The 16,302-nt window shown below is 36.2% G+C and overlaps 1 pseudogene; it reads right to left on the reverse strand.

Annotated features, from left to right (window-relative positions):
• Window positions 1–15,729, reverse strand: part of LOC138080696 (lys-63-specific deubiquitinase BRCC36 pseudogene) — a 39,079-nt pseudogene extending 23,350 nt beyond the window's left edge.
• Window positions 15,730–16,302: the final 573 nt, after the last annotated feature.

Consider the following 16,302-nt stretch of genomic DNA (forward strand, 5'->3'; position numbering starts at 1 on the left):
CTGAGGTTATTGATATTTCTCCTGGCAATCTTAATTCCAGTTTGTGCTTCATCCATCCCAGAAAAGTGTAAGTAAAGAGTAAAGGTGCTTTAATCAGAAAACTCAGTGATCTGGGGAAAAGGTGGGCTCATGTCCAGGTAACAGCTCTGAAGGTTATGCTTAGCAATGACAGTTTTTAAAAGGAAAAATGGAGCAGGATGAAGAAGCTCAGTAACTCAAGGCAGGAGGTTGGGTTATGCATCATTCTCCATTGAGTGCAGACTGACTCTTCTTCAGATGATACCTTGCCTGCATGATCTGCCTGCAGGATTGGTTAGGGGTCTGTTGAGGGTAGAGAGCCAGTTAATTTTTAACTGCTTACTTTGTCACTCTTCTTTTATCTATGAAAGAATCAGCAGGTTAAACAGAGCATGGTGTGCATTCAGTAGTACATAAAGCAGGAGTTGGTTTCAATTATTTAGTGATCTCATTCCTATAATTAGGTTCTTTTCTTTAAAATTAGAAGGGAACAGAAATGGGCCTGCAGGAAGGGACAAAAAAGCTGCTTTCAATAACAGTGTCATTTGTTATGTCAGTGAGGCGGTTTTTGGACCCCACTTAAATGAGAACTGGTTGCCAAAGAAACCAATCATGTGATCAGAGGTTGGAACTTTAAGTCGCATCCTAAGACCTCCTTGCGTGAAGGAAGAGGAGCTGGAGGTTGAATTATTTGCCAGGGGCCAATGATTTACCCAGTCATGCCTTTGTGATGAAGCCTCCACAGAAAATCCAAAAGCAGAAATTTTAGAGAGCTTCTGGGTTTGAAATGGAAATACAGGGAGACTGGCTTGCCTGGAGAGAACATGGGAACTGATTGCTCTTCCCCATAACTTTGCCATAACATTTCTTCCTTCTGGCTGCTCCGGAGTTATGTATGGGCTTCTGGAAGCTTCTAGATTGGGGAAACAGAATAGTTCCAGGTGCCATCTTCTTGGGCTTCATGTTCCATGGAGACAGAAGCTCTTTTGTTCAGGATCTCAGCCTGTGTTTCTCTCTGTCTGGCTATTGATTCATGTTCTTTAATATCCTTTATGTGTGTGTTAGTTGCTCAATTATGTCTGACTGTTTGTGATTCCTCTGTCCATGAAATTCTCCAGGCCAGAATACTGGAGTGGGTTGCCATTTCCTTCTTCAAGAGATCTTCCCAACCCAGGGATCAAACCTGGGTATCCTGTACTGGAGGCAGATTCTTTACCATCTGAGCTGCCAGGGAAGCCTTGATATCTTTCATAATAAACCAATAATTTGTGAGTAAACAGATTTTATGACATTTGTGAGCCACAAAGATGGGAACCTAAGAGGGATTCGTGGCAATCTGTGATTTATAGTCAGTCAGTCAGAAGTATAGGAAACAATCTAGGCTTGCAGTTGAAGTTTGGAGTGAAGTGTGGTCTTTTTGGATGGAACCCTTTATGAGCGGGATACAGTGCTACCTCAGGGTCAATAGTTCCAGGATTGTGTTGAATTTTGGGAAACCTACCTGGTGTCTGAGCATTACTTGATGTGGACACACATTTTAATTAGTAATAGAATAACTTTTTAGCATCTTAAGTACTAGTTACCAATTTCACTAAAGAGAGCTAAGAACTTTGTATTAAAAGAATATAATGATCAAGAACTGTACAATCATAGACTTTTCCCCATCTTTTTAAGCCTTACCTGACAGTTTTGAACTGATGTTCATAATAACCATGGCATCTTAAAAGCTTACAGAGGGCCATAAACCTCTTAAGAAACAATTACAATAAGAATTATCCTTGATAATTTTTTTTATCCTTGGAAACACAATTTAATAGTTAATTTGCTTCTCTACTAGAATCCCCAGAATACCAAAAAGCAAAAAGCACAGTAAGGAAAAAATAATGGCAAAATAAACATGATATAAAACAGCAGAAAAAAAGCTAAAGTAATACTTTCAAGAATAACATTTTCAAAAAAAAGAAGAGTTCTCTAAACATAAGAACGCAATGCTGACTGAACAAAAAAACAGTAACAGCAAACAGATGAGCATTTTGTTTTCATAAAGGAATTGTAAGAGACAGAACCTTGGAAGCATCTTGCATCACTTTTTGTTTCTCCTGATTTTCCTAGCAACAGAGTGAACACAGTCACAACAGTAGAGCCAGAACTTAGGATTTTCTGAGTCAAAGCCAAGCTCTTAGCAAATGGATTTTGCTTTCAACTAATAGCCTGGCATCGGAGGCACTTGCAGGTAAAGAGCCAGAAATTAAGCTAAGAGATAAAGAAGCCTTGAAAGTAAAAGTAAAACCATGAGAAACTGCATAATTAAATCAAAAATCAAATAACAAATAGAGTATTTTTTATTTTTTTTGAAGTCCAGAGGTCCTATTCCATGCTGGATATTCTTTCTGTAAATAGCCAACTATTTCATTAGTTAAATATATAACCTCAGTGACATGTGATAAACTGATACAATACCACCTGTAAATTGCAAGGATTGGCATAGCTTAAGACTTAGAAAAACATATTTACTCTCCATACCCCATTCTAGGCTATCTTTTCTAAACAGTCTGTTTTCCCCTTTCAGTAGACTCTATCCTTCCAGAATTCATATGTTGAATCCTAATACCCATTGTGGTGATGTTTGGAAGTGGGACCTTTAGGAAGCTGTTAGATCAGGAGGGTAAAGCCCTCATAAATTGCTCTAGTGCCTTTATAAAACAGATTCTGAAGAGCTACCTCATTCTCCACTCCTATGTAAGGACATGCCTAGAAGATGGCTGTGCATGATAGCGGGCCCTCATGGGAAGTTAAACTGCTGGTGACTTGATCTTGAATTTCCCAGCCTCCAGAACTGTGAAAAATAAATTTCTGTTATTTATTTATTAATTTGATATTAGTTTTCGGCCATGACACATGGCACGTGGAATCTTAGTTCCCCAACTAGGGATCAAACCTGAACCCTCTGCATTGGAAACATGGAATCTTAACCGCTGTACCACCAGGGAGGTCCCGGTTTCTGTTACTTATAAGCTACCTCTATGGTATTCTTACTGTGCTGTGCTTAGGTCACTCAGTCATGTCTGACTCTTTGCAACCCCATAGACTGTAGCCCACCGGGCTCTTCAGTCCATGGAATTCCTCAGGCAAGAATACCGGAATGGGTTGCCTTGCTCTCCTTGAGGGGATCTTCCCAACCCAGGGATCGAACCCAGATCTCCCACATTGCATGTGGATTCTTTACCATCTGAGCCACCAGGGAACCCCAGTATTCTTGCTATATGGACTTGCTAGTAAGTCCATATAGCAATTTTGATTCAATTATGCAGCTTCTCATGGTTTTACTTTCACTTTCAAGGACTTCTTGCTAAATGGACTAAGATGCTGCCCTTAGAAAAACTGCCCATAGCAATGCATTAATCTCCATCTCTGTAAACTGCATCAGTATGCAAAGCCTAGACTTTACTCTTGAGAGGAGATATCCTCTGAGACACTTTTTTTCCAATTATATACTACAGTATTATTAGCTGTACATACATCTCAAAACAATCTTATAAGTGAAAGTTTGTACACTTGGAACAACATCTTCCCATTTTCCCTCACATTTAGTCCTGAGAACTACCACGCTGCTCTCTGTTTCTCTGAGTCTGGCTTTTTTGGATTCTATATATGTATATAGTATTTGTCTTTCTCTGATTCTTTTCACTTAGCATAATGCCCTCTAGTTTCATTCAGGCTGTCATAAATAGCATGATTTCCTTTTCTCAGGGCTTGATAATATTCTATTGTATAAATATACCATATCTTCTTCCTTCATTCATTCACTGACAGACACATTGTTTTATATCTTGGCTATTGTAAATAATGATGCATAGAATATGGGGGTGTGCATATCTCTGAGATCCTGCTTTCAATTCCTTTGGAATTTATTTTTTATCATGAAGAGAAGTAATGTTTTGTCAAATGATTTGTCTACATCTATCAAGATAATCACATTATTTTTATCTCTTATTCTATACATGTGGTGTATAGAGTTTATCAATTTGTAGATGTTAAACCAGTCTTGAATCTCAGGGTTACATCCCACTTTATTATGATGAATGATCCGTTAATGTGCTGTTGAAATCAATTAGATAATACTTTGTTAAGAAGTTTTACATTGATTTTCATCAGGCATATTGGTCAGTAATTTTCTTGTAGTGTCCTTATCAGTCTTTAGTATCAAGGTAATATAGGCCTTAGACTTCCCACATGGTACAGTGGTAAACAATCTACCTGCTAAAGCAGGAGACACAAGAGACATGAGTTTGATCCCTGGATTGGGAAGATCCCATGGAGGAGGAAATGGTAACCCACTCCAATATTCTTGCTTGGAAAATCCCATGGGCAGAGAAGCCTGACAGGCTACAGTCCATGGGATCACAAAGAATTGGGTATGACTGAGCGACACATGTCTCATAAAATGACCTTGGAGTTGTTGCTTACTCTTCAGTTTTTTTTGAAGGATTTTAAAGGAATTAGCATTACTACTTCTTTAAATATTTGGTAACACTCACCAGTGCAATCACCTAGTTTTCTTTCCTTTGTTGGGGAGTTTTTTCATTACTGATTTACCCCCTCTTTCATCATTTGTCATGTTTTCTATTTCTTCACGATTTAATCTTCATAGGTTTATGTTTCTAGTAATATATTGATTTCTTCTTTGTTATCAAGTTCGCGGTTGTATATTTATAATAGTTTCTCATGATCCTTTGTATTTCTGTCTTAACTATTGTAGTATGTCCTTTGCCATTTCTGATTTTATTTTTCTGAGTTAGTTTAGTTAAAGTTTTATCAATTTTCTCTTAAAAAATCCAGCTTTTTAATCATGTTGACCTTTTCTATTCTTTCTATGGTCTCTGTTTCATGTATCTGTACTCAGATCTTTGTTACATCTTTCCTTCTGTGAGTTTTTTCTTCCAGTTCTTTCTGGCATGAGATTTTTTATTTGTTATCTTTCTTGTTTCTACTAAAAACAGATATATCTACTAATGCCATCTTATCGTTTTCTAGTTGTTTTGCAGTTCCATTTCTTTTGCTTCCTTTATAAATTGATGACTTTCCATTATGATATGCTTTGATTATTTTCTTCTTATCTTTGGGTTATCTATAATAGATTTTTGCTTTGTGGTTCTCATGAGGCTTCAATAAAACATTGAAGCCTCATTATATTTCTCAGTGTAACTCATTATATTTCTCAGTGTAACAGTTGAACTTCAGTTGCACTCAAAGCCTTTTCTTTGAGTTCCCCCTTTGACATTTTTGATGTCTCCATACCTCTTTTTATATTGTGTATTCATTAAAAAATTATAGAAACTATAGCTACTTATCACACTTTTGTTCCTTTAGCAAAGTTAATTATTTATCAAACCACCATTTTATAGTATTGGGGTATTTGACCATATGCTTATCAGTGTATTGTATATTTTCATATATCTGCAGTTAATTAATTAGTGTGCTTTTGATTCAACTTGATGAATTTCTCTCAGGATTGCTTATAAGGCAGGTTTAGTGGCATTGAACACTTTCAGCCTTTTTTTTTTTTTTTTTTTTTTTAACTAAAGGAATTCTTTATTTTGCCTTAAATTCTGAAAGAGAATTTTTCTGGGTAAGATATTCTTGGATGGTATTTTCTGTGTTTTAGGACTTTGATTATATCACCCCATATTCTCCTGGCCTTCTGAGAATCTGCTTCAAGGTCTCTGCTGAGCAATCAGCTGGTATTCTTAAAAGGGTTTACCTTTTATGAGAGAAGGTTTTTTTGTTGTTGTTATTTATTTATTTTTTAATTTTGCTGCTTTTAAAATTCTTTTGTTTTAGACAGTTTTATTATAAGTTTTGATGCAAATTGTTTTGGATTGAAATTTTGAGATTACCTGTTAGCTTCATGAGCCTGTATCTCTAGATCTCTCCCCAGAATTGAAAAGTTCTCAGCCATTATTTCTTTAAATAAGCTTTCTACTGCTTTCTATTCTCTTTTCTTTCTGGGACTCCAGTGATTCATATATAATTTTTTTTTTATAGTAGTTAAGTAGTACATAGACTTTCTTCATTGCAGATTATTATTATCATTCTTATTCACCCCTCTGATTAAATAATTTCAGTTGATCTGCCTTGAGTCTCACTAATTCTTTCTTCTGCTTGTTCAGGTTCACTATTGAAACTTTCTGTTGAATTCTTCAGTTCACACATTGTATCTTTAGCTCCCAAATTTCTGTTTGGTTCTTTTTTGTTTTTTACCTGTTTGCTGAACTTTTCAATGTATTCTTGTATTGTTTTTCTGTTATGGGTTATATGTATTCTCTGATCACTCTCTGATTACCTGTATAGCAGTTATTTTGAATTCTTTATTAGGCAGTTTCAGAATGTTCTTTTCTTTGTAGCCAGTTCCTGGATGATTACTGTATTACTTTGGTGGAGACATATTTCCCTGAATCTTTTGGGTCCTTGTAGATTTGCAAAGGCATCTATGCATTTGAAGAAGCATTCACTTTTTCCAAGCTTTACGGACTGACTTTAGTAAGGGAACCTTTTTACTTATGGGTGGCAGCATGCTAGATGATGCTGTGACCCTGGGTCTAATTGTGCAGAATGTCATGTGCAGGAATATATGGCAGCAATGGGTCTGGGCGGGCATGATGTTTTTTCAGCTCTGGCCACTGTGGTTCACAGTTTCAACTATATGGTTCTTGTCACATAGAACTATAGAGGATCCACAATAGCTGTTTTTATTCTAGGTGGCACCTCTAGATCCAGTAACATCGGACCAAGTCAAGCAGTGATAGTAGCTGAAGTAAGTGGTGTGCACATACTCAGCTGTGGGGGCCAGCTGCAAGTGTGTATGTGTCAGCAGGGGCTAGTTGTAGACATACAGAGATGGAGGTCTGGTGCCAACTCTGGGCCCAGAGTTAGGGTGCTCTTCTGTGGCTACACCCATTCCCCTGTGTCTGTGTGTGTGCACTCCAGTAGAACCCAAGACAGGTATCAGTCTGGTGGCATGTGGATGCATATCTGGAGGGGCTAGTCTCAAGCACAGACCTGGTGATATAGGGGTCAGTCAGAAGGTAGAGCTCTTGGCGGGTATCTTGTACTTGCAAACCTGCAGAAGCCTGAACTGGCTACAAAAGTGGCTTCTCACTTAGATAGCCAGAGATATTGGTAGGAACTTAGCTGGCATCTTATACTTGTATAGCTGTAGGAAACTTGTATGGCTGCCAGTGTGGGTCCTGGGTTCTGGCAGTGATGTGGTGGTGAGGGAGTATGCAGGTACTCTGGTAGCTCATAGCAGTAAGTACAGATAACTTTGGGGGCACAAGGTGGTGAGTTTTGCAGTGGGGCCATGAAATTGTGCTGGCAAGTGACTACCTCAGAGGCAAATTCTGCTGAGTTTGTCTGCAGAGAAGGTCTTCATGAACTATAATAACTCCCATGCATGTCTGCTAATTGACTCTAATTTTCTTCATTGTTCATAGCTGGCTTAGTATGTCTCAGCTTTCTCGGTCTAAATGGAGTGAAACTGAAGCTGAATCTTCATATTGTGTCCTGCATTCAATGCTGGAGAGGCTGATCACTCACCCACTTCTTCTTTTTCTGGTAAGAGAAAAATCTTCCAAGCTGGGAAATTCCTTATTGGCCGTGAAGGGAAATGGCCTGGGGGATGGGAGGATGTGGGTAAAATGAAGTTGCCTTCTTTATCTTATGTTCTAAAACTTCCTAAGTGAATTTTAGACGTTGCCTGGAGTTTTTATTCACGGGTAGCTGTTCAGTCATTGATCTTTGCGGGGAGACAAGAAAGCTGGATTCTCCTGCATGACTGTTTTTAGGAGATGGTATTCTTGCTTGAAGTTTCTTATGTGAGGTTACTCAGATGTCAGCTGGGCCTGTACTCATTCAAAGGTTCATCTGGGCTGTATGCAGATGTCTCTTGGCTAAGCTGATGTTGGCTATTCATTGGATACTTATCTAAAACTTTCAAACAAAGAGGCTTATTATGTGTGACTTATTTTTGGGTCATGAACTAACTGTAAGTTGGGGCCTGGGTTTAAAGGGAGTGTTCTAAGAACAGGAGTTTTAAAGCCAAGTATTCCAAGAAGTAGGTGGAGGAAGCTGCCAAGTTAGGTAACGGCTATTTCTAGAACTGGTACAACATCATTTCTTCCATAATCTTTTGGTCAAACCAGTCACTGACCCATCCAGAGTCAAAGGGGTAGAGATAATGGATTTGCTTTCTTAGTGGAGAAGTGGCAAGATTCCAAAGATCATGTGGAATGGTTAATGTTGCAGCCACTTAATGGAAAACAAAATATGCCACAGTAGGGATATTGGATTTTATTTGAAAGTTGTTTCCGAGGTACTAGAGTGTTTCTGAGTTGGGAAAAGATAGAAGAGGTCTTGTTTTTATATTTTAGTTGTTTTTGTTGTTGAGATACAGTTTCATAGAGCACTGTAGAAAAATAGAGGTTAAGAAATTGTCAAGAAACTCACTCCTTTAAGGGAGAGGAATTAGTGACTTGGACCATGGTGTTAAGAATGGAGATGGCAATGCAAGGTTAGATTGTGCTTTTATTGGATGGATTAGATGTGAATTTGGGAAATATCAGGATCAATTATTTTTAAACCATGAGCTGTGAGTGCATCCAGATTGTAAGCTTATATGAAGAAGAAAAGAGGCCACTGAGACCTGGGTCATTCAGTGTTGGAGAAATGAAGAAAAGGATTTGGGTAATCAAGAGTGTCACTCTGCTATAACAGTCTCCTAAGCATTCTTACTGACAAAATAATAGGGCTATCCCTTCTCAACCGCAGCCCTCCTTATCCAATCCATTTACTTCTGCATTTATAATGATCTTCATAAAAGTAGCAGTAGTTACATAATTTTATGATTTCCCTTCCCATTTAAAACCATTTGTCAGTTATTAGGTTAAAGCTCAAAGGTCTTAGCTTTTTTGAACTATAAGTCCCTGTGGGATATCCCAGGCTCATCTGCAAATACTCTTCTCTTTTCTACCTATGCCACCTATAGTAGGTTATACTGAGCATGTCCATCAGGCTCAGTCTGCTTGGCCTGCTCGTCCTTCTGTTGACCCCTCTTCATCCCTTTATCAATTTGACTTCTCACATATAATTTCTCCACTTACATGCCATGTGTCTTGAAACTAGATCATATCCCTTTGTTTTAGCTCTCATAGCTCCCTATACATTACTTCAAAGAAATGGAAACAACTAGTATTATTCTGTATTTATTGAATTAATAAATACCTGTTATAATCATTAAACTTCAACAAAACAGGCTCCATATTTCTTTGAATCAATTTTTGTCCAAGGTCTTATGCATGTCTGACACTATATTTATAGATAAACTTTTGTATAAAGTCTCTTGACCTCTAAAATAGATGTGGGACATAAGGATTAAATAACACAGGAACATGAAGCTACACTATGACTTGGTTAATAATCCTGGACTCACAGTGCCACTCCTATCTGTGAGGTTTTCTGAAAAGTAAACATGGCATCTCAAATAAATCTCAGCAAAAATCACGCTTGGAATTCCACTTCACTGTCTACTAACTAATCTACTTTCTCATAAAGCTGGTTTGTTAGACAATGTTGGCAGGTCAGTGTTGCCAGGCACAAGAATACCTGGGCTCATTTTCAAGGACCTACAAGCTTTTTGTGCAGAGTTCATGCTTTTAATCAAACTACAACCCCTTTTTATTTTCCAACACATTATCCTGAACTCTTTTTCCTATTTCCATTTTAAGACAGCCTGCCTTTTCCTTATCCCCCATCTGCATGAGTTACAAACATTTTTGCAGTACCTCCAGCAAGTAAAGACTTTTCCCTCAACCATAGCCACATGCAGTAATATTTTCTCCTAAGGCAGTTAAGGCTTTTATCATTTCAGTTTGAGACAGAGGTAACTTAAAACACAGTCTCTGGGCATTGAAAATATGATGGATGTCTTGTTTGTCTCAATTATGCCTGCCTTGTATTTCCGGTATGCAGTTAATAGCCTGCCTTGTTGAAAACTGTGAGTCAAGTGGAGTCGCTAAGGCTCAGCAGCAAAAGTTCAGCTGCAAACTGATCACTTGCCATTGCTCATACTCTTAATTCCCAAATGGCAGCTATATTTGTGTTGAATTGGTTTCTTTCAGTTCTTAAATATTTTCTAAACATTCTTCTTATCAATTTAAATCAGAGTATGTCTTTCACCTTACAGTGATTCTATTTTTCTCATCCTCATTTTTTATTTTTTTACTAAAATATTCAATCATAATTATTTATTGCTTACTCATAAATATCACCTCATATTTTTCCAGTTGCTAAAATATGAGATTAGAATTATTATCCTCATTTCACCTTTAGAAAAACTGTATTTTCAAGCAAATGTTATATCCATTTTTACATATATTTGAAAGATTCTCAAGAACACTAGAATCTGGAAATAGGTATCAAAATATAGATCTAGTTTGATAACTGTTTATAGATAATGTATATATATTTATAAATTATTCAATTTCATATGCTAAATTTGAATCAGCATAGGAATTTTAAAAGTATCTTTTGATGTTTAAAATCCATAGAAAAGATGCAGATTCACAATGTTTTTAAAAGAGATGTAAACTGCTATATGTTTAATATGTTTGAAGAATCTGGCCTATGAAATATTAATTGTGAAATCACAGTTTCTCACAAGAAATATTATTGTAAATTTTTGGAGTGAATTTTTGGTAAGTAGAAATTCAGTCCTTTAACTTAACATTACAACAGTTGAGTAAAGAAGGTAAGAATAGTTACAAAGCTGAAATTTGCAACCATGTACAGTCTGAAAAATCAGCAGTTCTGAATTGTTCATTAAGTGTTGTCAGTACTTTATTTTTGAAAATTGACCCTCTGAAGTGACAAGAGTCAGTTTGTTATAAGTTTCAAGAGAGTTTCTGGGTAGGTATATTTAAGTAGCTATTGCATAATGATGAATACTGATTGTAGAGTAATAAGAGATTTTATTATAGCAAAAAGCAGTATTTGAAAAAGGAAGTAATTCTGTCATAATCTCTGACTGTGGGGTTGTGATTAGGACAAAGCTAGTTTTGTGACAGAAAGTGCTGAATTTCTTTGTGGGCATAAGCTTCCACGCGAAAAAGTACTTATATAGAATATTTTATTTCTTTCAGTTTAGTTTTCCACTTTTTTATACACAATATAATTAACAAGTGAGAATCTGCCCACATCACACCAGCAGAGAACAGAATAACGGAGCTTTAAATGTATTTCAACACCTGACTTTTCAGTTAATAAAGCCATCCAAATGGTAAAATTCTGCACTCTTGCTTTGTGTTTCAGCCAATTAATTTACATAAGTTAAATTAACAGGTTTTAAAAAAAGCATCTTTCTCCTAACACACAGTGCTCGTGGGTGCCAATATCACAGCTAAGAAGAGCAACAGTTTTGGGTCATGAATTTTAAAAGTGATCATTCATTTTAGGAAAGTATGTCCCTAATAAATAGCTCACACTAATTTTAAAAAATGTTTATTTTCACAACTGATGATTTTCCCTCTGGGTGGTAATTCTTGAAAATTATGGGTGTTGGTACATCATCTCGGACTCTATAAAATGTATAGTGTAGCTGCTGCTGCTGCTGCATCGCTTCAGTCGTGTCCGACTCTATGCGACCCCACAGACAGCAGCCCAATAGGCTCCCCCGTCCCTGGGATTCTCCAGGCAAGAACCCTGGAGTGGGTTGCCATTTCCTTCTCCAATGCATGAAAGTGAAAAGTGAAAGTGAAATCGCTCAGTTGTGTCCGACTCTTAGCGACCCCATGGACTGCAGCCTACCAGGCTTCTCCGTCCATGGGATTTTCCAGGCAAGAGTACTAGAGTGGGGTGCCATTGCCTTAGTGTAGCTACAGTGATGCATTTATTCTTGATACAGATCAAAATTTAAAGTGTTTTTTCAGAAAGCTCTAACAAATGAAATAATTGAACGGAAGCTTATATTTTATTTGTCTGTTTCTGTAAGCTAGTAATATAGGCAAGTCATCCCCAAGTGACTGGTTACTTTGCACCATAGTCAGTTATTTTTAATTCATAATAGTTTCCAGTGGTAGGATTTTTCCTACTGTTGTGAAGAAATTATTCAGTATCTTTAGATGCAGGGGAGGTTCACTTGAGAATCTCAGTTCTTTGCTGTCTTTTCTGTTGAGCATCTTCCTGTTTGTTCCCATTGGCTTGCTCATAGTCATACTGGGTCATTCCTCAGATCTAAATAATACAATAAGTCCCTTTATTGTAATGAATAATCATTACAGTGTAATAATCATTGTAGTGTAATGAATAATCATTCCCACCATTTTTACAGTTGCTTTTACTGTAACTTCAGAGACCACTCAGACTTTTTTTCTTTTGAAACTTAAAGGCAGGCTTTAACATAAACTTAATATTCAGAGTATTTATGAGTTTCCTAATTCCCAATCTTGGAGGCTTCTGAAATTTCAAAATTAGAGGAAACATGCATAAATTGTCCTATGATTGACAATTGATTATTTTCATTTTCTCTACCTTTCTTCTTTTTTCATAAAGCTAAGGGAATAGCTTGGCAAATCTTGTGATTGACTGAAATAACTATCACCCCCATGCTTGGGATCCTGTTATTCTTTCTACTGGAGGGAAAGTTGTCATTTCTTAACAAAACTTATAAGGTCATGACTTCCTTTTTAGTCCCATTTTGAATCACCGTCGTAAATTCTCAATGACCCCCTCACAATGCTTTACTTTTGGTCACCTTGCTGTGTGTCATTTCATAAGTATTTGATACTCTCTTCTCTGATATACCTACCTGATATCGAGTTCTTCTCCTTTGAGTGCTTCTCCTTTTCCATATCTATTGCCATTTCTCCAGGCAAACAGCTACTTAAGCTGTTGGGAGCAACATTTTTGTTACGAGGCTGCCTCCTCTGTGAGCTCTAAGGTCCGTTTGCAGACCAGGCAGGCTCTCCCTGGATTCTCTGTGCTCTCTCCTTGATTCTACTCTAGCCGCCAGAGCCTATACTCATTACTGTTGGCTCCGTGTATTCTAGGCTTCAATGACAATCCCATTTTCTGGCTAGATAGACCTCCTTCAAGAATTTCACATTGACTAAATCTTGAATTGTAAACATTCTAGAAAGCATGGTACATTATTTGCTGCCTCCAACTGCTCATCAAATACTAATTTCTTAATCCTTTTAATCTGATTTTCTTTCTTATTTATTTGACTTTCTTATTTACTTATTTTTATAATGCATGCAGCAGGATCTTAGTTCCCCAACCAGGGATCAAAGCTGAATCCTTTGCATTGGAAGGCAGATTGTTAACCACTGGGCCACCAGGGAAGGCCCTAATCTGGTTTTCATCCCTACCTCTTGGAACTTAATCTTCTAACATAGTCTCTTCAGTTGTCAGTTCAGTTTTCTCCTCTTTGTCCCACCTTCTCTGACTTCATTATAGAAAGCAACACAATTGGCCATTTCATTCTTTTTAAAAATATTGCTTTATATAAATCATAATAAATAAGTTTCCTTGATGCTTTTTCTTTACATTCTCAAGTATTGTTATTCTTCAGATTTCTCCTGGGGGATATTCTCTTTGCTAGCTTTCAGTTAGAGATTTCGTTCAAGTCTGTGGCCTTAGTTCTCTCATCAATGTGCTGGACCTTAAAATTATTCCTGCCAGTCTGAGTTTTCTGCAGTTTTAGTGTGCAATTCCCAATTTGTAGTGATTCCTCAGATAGTTCCATTTAAATGTTTTGCTTCTTTGAGTTCAACAGGCTTTTAAAATATTTCTCCCTGCACACTAGATGAGTTCATCTTAATTTTCCAATTCTCGAAGCTGCCTGGAGTTAAAAGCTTTCTATGTTGATAGCTAGTTCTTATTCGGTTTTAACTCTTCCATCCTTAAATCCTGATGACTATTTTTCAGGGTTTCTCATGTGCATATTGTCTTTCCTTTCTTCTAATATCACTATAGTTGGAATGTTAGTTATCTTTTCCCCATATTTAAAAAAAAAGAAAAAATCCCCCAATTTAACTGACATTTCCATTTCTGCTTTTTCATTATTACTCTGATAAAAAATTATCTTCAGAAAGTTTAAATGAATTTCCATTTAGAAAAATGAAAAGCATCATTTTAAAATACGTAAATCTAGCATTACAAAGTCTAAACAATCTTGTCCCAAGCAACATATTGTATATCCCTCTCATCATTGCCTTTCTCAAAGTCATTGAATCAGTCTAACATCATTCTCAGTGAATCCTATGTGGGTTTTTTGTTTATTTATTTATTTTTTGCCTTTGAGATATTTTTATACTGTTCACTCCAATAGATAATGTGTTCATCACGGTCTCTGCATCTCTTTCTTAGGTATTAACTTGGTAATTTTCCTTTACAAAAACTTTCTTAGCTTATTTTCAGATTATAGTCCACACTTATATATTACCCTCTGAGGCAAGAATTCATAATTTATTTCTTTTATTTATCCCCCTGGAAACCTAGTGCATCTCATGTATAAACATTTATAAATTCTAATTGATTTCACTTGGCTGTGAATGGAATATGATATCTAATTTGATTAATATTTTAAATTGAAAAAATATGTATGCTTGGGAATTTGGAATCATTATTAAGGGAGCTAAAAAAAGAAACCAAATTTTAATCATTACAACATAGGATTTAAGACATAAAATGCAGTCTAATGCTTTTGTGAATACTATCAGAAGGTATGTCCAAATTAGCTAACTATTTCTAAAATGTTTTTCTCACTTTAGTTTACTCAGTATTTAATGGACTGTAGGGAGATCGTACTTTTCAAATTACTTAATTGTCTAGGTGGTGAGGGTCAGTTTTTGAAAGAGGATGTTGCACTATCATTTTGTCTTTGGAATGAGCTAATTAGTTGGCATATCTTAAAGATTCAAGTGAAGTCCCTAAAATGGTAATTATTTTCATCTAAAGCACTACCTAATTACAACTTTATGCTTCATATGGATTAACTCCACTGAAAATATAATTAAACACTGAAAGTTTCTTTATTCTCTGCTGCTGTGTTCTTTTGTATTCTCTGTAATAGAATTATAATCAGAAATCCTCTGAATATATAGTGTCCCTGTATCTTTAAACTATGGGATTACCTAAAAATATCCTCTCAAAAAGGCAAACAAATATCTTATTCTTAATTGAATATAATTATTCCATTAATTGTCTCTGATCCTCTTAGCAGCATTTGAAGGTTTACTATTATTCCTCCATGTTAAGGGAAGGCACTACATTTAGACAGATTCTGTGATTTGTCTAAGATTACAAAGTGACTAAATAGCAGCCACATTATGTACATATATGAATCTTGTGTCAAACTTTGCTTGTCTCTGTCACTTGCATTACTCAGATGCTCTTTTCGTACCATCCTGCCAATTTTTCATTACACAGTAGGCACTGAAATTAGAACTAACACTCTGCATCCCATGGGACAGATAAGCAGACTGAACTACAAAACTGTTGTTACTTACCTATTGTGACCTCCATAGTTACTTGATGGTATTCCCATGATGCAAATTCGGTTGTAGGCATACAGTAATGGTCAAAGGCTGATCCTACATACTTGTCATTTTTTCCTTGTTCTACAATGTCCTTTTGATTTGGATGAAGATAAAACATGATGGAAAAGTCAGTAGAATCAGAAATAACATTTTTTGTGAACATTTAAGTCAATTCCAGTAGCCAAGTATAATTTTGTATTACCAGCAGGAAGCCTAATAATCAGATGACAAGTATTTTTATCCAATTAACTCCTAAGTAGATATTTCACATTAATATTGCACAGATAAATTCATAGTCACATATAAAATCACATTAATAGAGAATAAAATAATAGAACCTTAGGAAATCTGTCAGTTTTTAAACTGCTTTTAAAAAATTAATAATTTTAAAATTTTTGTTGGAGTATATTTGATTTACAGTGTTGTAGTTTCTGATGTACAACAAAGTGAATCAGCTATATATACATATGCATTTAGTCTTTTTGATTCTATTCCCATATAGGCCTTTACAGACTATTGAGTAAAATTCCCTGTGTTCTACAGTAGGTCCTTATTATATATACAGTGGTTTGTATATGTCAGTCCCAGTTTTGCAATTTATCCCTCCCTGCACGTCCCTGACTGGTAACTGTAAGTTTGTTATTTACATGTGTGACTCTGTTTCTCTTTTATAAATACTTTAATTTGTACC

This window comes from Capricornis sumatraensis, chromosome 6 (genome assembly GCF_032405125.1).
Source record: "Capricornis sumatraensis isolate serow.1 chromosome 6, serow.2, whole genome shotgun sequence".
NCBI classification, from domain to species: domain Eukaryota; kingdom Metazoa; phylum Chordata; class Mammalia; order Artiodactyla; family Bovidae; genus Capricornis; species Capricornis sumatraensis.